Here is a 7,144-nt window from a genome sequence, read left to right as displayed (position 1 = left end):
TGCTGCACAGAATTAGATTTGATGAATAGTTCTTCAAGGGTTATATGATATATTATTACAAAAAATAATAAGAATAACTGAGATGGTCATCCCTGGACCTATGTTGGTATAGAATGATCAATATGTATCCCTTTTCAAAGCTGAAGAGTCTCTTACTAAATGTAGTTCAAAAGCATATGGATGAAAGAAGGAAAAACAGCTGAGCTTAGAAAGATGTTCCCTTTCTCCAAGTAAACATTTGGGAAACCTAAATTAGGCTATGTAATCTGTTTTTAGAGTTATTGTGGCTGGTAAAGTTATTGTGTGGCTGGTTTGGTCTTATTCTGACACTAACAGTCACTTTATCCATGAAATTGAGTGGAAGTACCAGTGAGTGAGCTCTATATCCATAACAACAGCAACTTCACTCATTTTGGTTGAAGCAACATTTGTAAATGTAAGATGAAACTGCAAATGATTTTTATAATAAATAGAAAATCGAAACAAACAGTAGTATTTACAAGAGGGTGTTCAACTTTTTATAGATAAAATGTATTTCACCTAAAGTATTCTAAAACTTCCCAACAGCAACTGTGTTTCTTTTTGCTAGGTTGGTACTGTTGTTTCTTCTTGTAAAGCAATTTAGAAAATATTTTATTTAAAACAATACTTAAAAGAAAAGAGTTTATCTTATCCTGTAATTTTACATGTTTTTAACATAAATAACCCTGTTTGACTTCAGCTGTCACAGTGAACAGTGCAGGTCAGCACAAATCCTGCACTGCACTGGTAAGAAAAACTTTCTCTTAATCCCCATTTTATACCTCCTCTCCCTGCACAGACTAGGGCACCTGCTTTTTACTCCACTACTGCCCTGGGCTGCTTTTTAAATACTTCAGAAGACTCATCTGTTTACAGATATGAATAACACTGGATTACTTTTTGCACTTCTTCAGCATTGTTTTAACTACTGTATGTTTATACACATTATCGCACTTAATAGAATGTTAAATTGTTTTCCTTTGTACCATATAGTATACTGTATTTTCTTAAAACAATTCTTGTTATTTAGAAATACAGCAATATTCACATGAAAGAAATAATTAGGCTACACAACTCCATTTTCCTCCCACAATCCGAAAACATACTGAAACAGTTAACTGGCTTCTGGGAAAACTGGTCCTGGTGGGAATGTGCGTGTTTGTGTGTGTGTGGGCCCTGTGATGAACAGGTGTCCCATTTGAGGTGTATCCTGCCAGGCGCTTGTTGCTCCTCTGCGACCCTATGTGGGACGAGGAAGTTTGAAAATGGATGGATAAATACTTTAGATAATTTTATTCTCTTTCGGACTTTCATTTTTGATATTTCTGAGCAACAAAAATATTACCGCATGTTTATAAGGTGTCATGACTACGTCACTGTAATGGGCTCACGTCAAATTAATAATGTTACAATCTTCATCTTTAAATTTCTTCACTACCTCTCAGTACAGCATCCCTGCTTGGTGCACAGTCAGGAAAAAACAGATCTGATTAATCCAAGAGATCAGTCAGGTGATCCAGTGGGATAGCACTGAATTTCAAGCTGCAGAGGTTGATGACACTCTGAACGACTTGTTCTACCTGAGGCCTGAAATCCCTGCATATACTGTACCCTGTACCATGTATTCAAAATTTCACAGACATTCCCCCTTTTTACCCTGACTGAAAGTTAAATGCATGGTACAGTATAAATCAGTTCAATTGATCTTACCTCATTAAGTACTTTCACCTTAATGTACAGCATTTGCTTTTGGTTTGGCAGTCAACTTTCATGAACCGTACAATAACAAAAATTCAAAGTTCAAAGTTCAAGAACCATTTTGTGCGAGCAATAAAAAAACAAGAGATCTAATTCAAAAGCAATTACAGTACATTCCTTGAAAACTGTTTTTATATTTGTCTTGCACTTGTTTGGTATATGTTTCCTCCCCCAAACCTCTGAATAAAAAAAAAGATCATTGGACGTTAAGCCTAGATCCACGTTTTTCCTTTACGAAATTGAGATAATGAGTCTAATCATAATGCCTCTAGATATATTTATCATCTCCACAAAGTCACAGTGAAGTCCATGATAAAATGTATCTTTGCTGATTTGGTGTTTTGCATTTTGATTGCTGTGGGAATTAAAAGTAAACAGCTCCATGTCGAGTCAAAAGCTCTTAGTTTAATTTGCTTTCCTGAGGTAGTTAAACATCTAGCTTTCAATAACAGACAAGCTGCCTCACTCAAAAGAAATTAATCACCTGTTGAAAGGTCACATACTCCTGCGACTTTACTGCTGGAGGAAATTAATTCCCTTCACTTCTTCCTCACTGACTTTTACTTTTAATCTCTTTGTAATGTCTTGAGACATAGTACTGAAGCTGAAATGATGACATTAAACTTTGGTTACTTTCACATAAGAAAGGAAAAGCTTGTGAGTGATAATTATATTCACATTTGCTCCCATATTATGAGTATATAATAGATACAGTTCTTTAACATTTACTCCTTGACATGCAAAACTAATGTACTTTACATAATTACATATATATATATATGTGTATGTATGTATAAATCAAACTAAAATAAGCCTTTAAGACTTTCTTTTACCAACAAATGAAGCAGGGAGGTCTTGTCTTTACCAAACAGCAACTTGGAATGGAATTACTGAGCAGTCATTTCTAGGGAATGATCCTGCAGCATTTGTGTAGCAATTTATAACAATATGAATTGAAATCTCTAAATAACAATTTGTATTCAATATCAATATCAATAACAGTATTCAAATAACAAATTATAACAATATAAATGATATTGTGTAACAATTTATGATGACATCAGCAGAAATGTATAAATAACAAATTAACCCTCTGCCTTTTTGGCTTGTCAAAACATAAAATGAATTAAAGAAGTCAGACTGGATTATACCATTTTTGCAGCATAGCTTTATTTATGGAAGCTCATTCTGCATACTGTATTTTGGTTATCATCTGGCAGCTCTTGTTTTCACAGGGATTCAGCAGCTCTGGGGTACAGATTCTTGTGATCAGAAGAAATTCTAAGAGAAGCAGTCAACTACCCTCTGATAATTGACTGTTTTCCTCGGTCTGATTGGCTGAGCCACATCTGGGCTTTTTTAACTCCTACTGCCCCAGGAAATCAATGAGAAAAACTTACTGTCTCCCAAGAAATGGAAAATCTAAACACTACACACAGTAACACCTGCATTCCTTGCACATTTATCAAAACATATGATAAAAGAATTGTGAGAGATCCTCGGGGAGAACCTATCAGCATCTTTCTGATTTGAAGGTGCAATGTGTCAGTGCTGCAACTGCTGAAAAGGCTCTCTTCAAATCTCTGACCCCATACAGCTTTTAATGCAACTGGAGTAGGGTAACAGGAGTCAAATTTTACAGAAGATTAATGGCTGATTGCAGAACAAGATCCGTCATTACATAGAGATGGGAGCAACACTGGTAAGAAGATCAATGCCCTCACATGCATTCTGTAACTTGTGGGTCAGACTTCAGCAAGGCCCTATAAATGATCATTAGAAAGCGGTCAGTTTTAATGATAGCATGAATTTTCACCTGTTTGCATATTCATTTGACTGAAATATCTGTTAATTACAGAAATCTTTGAGCATTAGTAATAAAATAACAGTAAATTAGTAATACATTTTAAGTGTATTTTTCAATACAAGCAAGTCTTAATACAGTACAGTACTTAATGCTTAATACTAAAAAAATACAGTTGTGCTAAGGTTCAAGTATGTTTCATATTTTGTGTCATTTAGGCTAACTTAAGAAGAGGGGGACACACTCTAACTTACTAAGGGATTTTCTTTCTGAAAGAAGCTAAGGGAAATTCTTCAAAAAGCATAGTATAATATAATAGCATAGCCATTCACATATTATTTTAAAGTATCTAATCCTTTAAGCCAGTGTTTTTTATTGCCATTTTCTTGTCTACATAAAAAAACAGAAATACTAAGAGCAACCCCATAAAAATGGTAATGACCATCTGTGTCAAGCCCTGTACAAAACAAGTTCTAGATTTTGCTGTTTTTGTGACTGTTCTGTTCTATTTGATGTAGTCTTGGATTTATAGGCATGATTGCTATATATACTATAAAAAACATTACCACAAATTGTAGAGTGCTATATTCTAAAATTTTAATATTTTAGCTAATGAACAGAACAGGTTCTTTTATCTTGTATGAATTTAGCCGTCACCTTCATTATCCTTCCATAATACATCCCTTCATGCTATCTTTTGTGTGTCCTTCATACTTATATATATATATTTTTTTCAGTATCAGTTTGCTGTTAGACCTCAAACCCGACTGCCCAACTCAGAATCCACTGAGGAGCACCACAAGGGATCAAAGTCATATCCAGGACAACAGGGGTTTCATTAAAATTTTCAACTTTTTGCCTGAGGTAACAGAAGCAAACACAGGGTGAAAAATCATCTGGCCCAAACAAGTTTAAAAAAGAGCAAACCACCTGTGGTATCCCTGGAAACCGGCTGCCACCCCCTCCAGCCACCTTTTAATGAAACCCTAGAGCCCCTTTATTAATTTATTAAGGAATCTATTTTCTGAAGATTCATAAACTGCACATATCTCATACTTTGACAAGGCTCTGCTATGCTAATAAGAAATAAAATCTATGAATAATTAATCATTTAATTAGTAACAATTAGGCTTTGTGATAGGTCAACGAATGCAGCTGACAGCTTTCAGTTTTAAGAAGGCTGATAAGAGGCAACACAAAGAATTAAAACTCATCTTGAAACTTTTAACCTCACTGAAACTACCATCCATTTATGCCATTGAATTTTTCAGTCACTTGAATTATATTTTGGGTTTAAAAATGTGTCAGGTAAACAGTACATATACAGAAATAACAGTGTTCTTTAATACATGGAAATACCTCAGTCCCCCATGGCTCACAAAACAACAGTAATAATAATCAAAGGGAAAAAAATATATAAGCACATCACACTGTATGTATTAGCTTACTCTTGAATGGAAGTAAATATATATATAATAGACCAAAAGCTTTTTTCCATAAAACCCAGAATTTTTAGATTGTTTTTAAATGAGTACTGTAACAGAGGTTACAGTTACAGAGTTACAGGGTTACAGAGGCTACAGCTAGACATACAGTATTTGAAAAAAAAATAATGTTAAAGAAAATAGATGGAGGTTTACAAATTAGTTTTTGTTCCTTTTGTTGTCATGACAAGGCTACATAATAAAAGCTGACCTTTCCAGGGTTCTTTAGCTATTTTCATCTAAATACAATGGGAACAGTTCACAAAATTAAGTGCAATGAGGTCATACATGCTTTCTGGTGTAATTGTTATTTTGTAAAACCTAGAAGTCTAATGAGGGCCTTTTTCAGGATGAAGGGAGGAATGGATGATTATTTCATATTTTAATAGGAAGTTTTCAAAGGGAAGCACTGGAAAATCTATTCCATTGATAAAAAAATAAAAAACCTTTGTATACTGACTTGCCTTTTCAAATTATGAATGTGGAATATTCTGTTATAACCTTAAAGCTTTGATATGTTGTGAAAAATAATAGGTTTGATGTTTAAAACATTTTCCATTATTTGTGTAAGCAGATGCTCTAGACGTTTGTCAATTTCTTTCAGTGCTCCAACAATGTAAGCTCTTGAAATACTGAATCTACATAACGCTAGTGTTTACCTTGCTGAAGGACATCCTTAGAGCAGTAAGGTTCTGAAGACTCAGTCTCCTGTGGTTTGGTGTCTTTTAAAGAATGAATTTCAGCAAGAAGAGTTTTAATAAACAATGTAGTTATTTGCATCCATTTCCTCTAGATCACTAAACTGAATACAGCCCCAAAGTCCTTAAGAGTTTCATTATGTATACATTTTGCAAAAAGATCCACCTGCAGGTGGGGGATATTGACTTGAATGTATTGTACTGCATCATATACTGTAGAACTTGTTACCCCCAGGACTTCTGCATAGAAAATGATCTGTCTTCATACTCTGTGAGGCATTATTTACAGCATACATTTTATTCTAAATAAATTCATGCTGTTGTAAGCTGAAAAACTGTGGCACTTTTTGTACAGTATGTGAGAAAACCTTAAAATGCCAACTTTGTATGACCTGATACTATAATCTTACTAATAGATTTATATAAGACTTATTTTGGGGACGACTGTGAAATGAATTGTGTCACAATGAAACTGTGTCCAAGCATTATTAGAACTGCAAGGCTCTGTTCAGCTGGGCTTTATTGTGCAGTCTCCTAGAAATGTCTGACAGAAAGGAGGAACCTCTGGCATAGCCAGGAAATGTGTAACATATGTTTTTAGCAAGACAGAGTGAGCTGCTAGCTTTTTCTGCCTTTTTTATTAATGCTGTTTGAACACTGGTGTCTTATGGCAAAATACTGTATATATTGCTTTTCTCAGGTGCTAATTGTACATGTATTGAGTAGCTGTAGGTGGTGTTTGGGAGGCAAGGTATGAGTTTCACAATTTTCAATGACAAAACAAGCTCGAGTTTAGTGATGGAAATTATGTTCGGCATATGAAAGAAAACTGCATGGCTGGCAGTCCTTGGACTAAACTGCTTAACTGCAGTAGTACTACTAGCAGAAGTCCTGTGGATAAAAAAGTCAAGAACTTTTACAACAAAAATGACTTTCCCAGAAGAAAATAACAGATTTTTAGTAGACAGTAAGGCAGAGAACATAAACTGAATATACATAATTCTATTCTCAAACAGAACATGTAAGACCATTAACAGAAATATGTGTTAACAGAACACAGACCTTTTCCTTAATTATAGTTTAGGTATTTCTGAGTATTGCCACTAGTTTCAGTAGCCTTCAATTAATGAAACAGAGTTGGCAAGTAGCAAATAGGTAATACTCTATTTTTATGACTGCAGCTTGGGTTGGGTTTCAGGTGAAAATGTATGAAGGTACCGCTGTCAGTGACAATGAGAGAAATCCATCGCTCATGTCGGTTGCTTGCTATTCTGTTACTAATGACAGTCTTCCCAGGTGTATTCCCCCTGGCTAGGGTGTGAATCCTTGGCAAATACCAGATCCCTTTGTTGCATGTTATGGTGTTGGGAAAGCTGTTA

This window comes from Lepisosteus platostomus, chromosome 3 (assembly GCF_059453375.1).
Source record: "Lepisosteus platostomus isolate fLepPlt1 chromosome 3, fLepPlt1.hap1, whole genome shotgun sequence".
Taxonomy (NCBI): domain Eukaryota; kingdom Metazoa; phylum Chordata; class Actinopteri; order Semionotiformes; family Lepisosteidae; genus Lepisosteus; species Lepisosteus platostomus.
Note: the sequence above shows the minus strand (reverse complement) of the source record.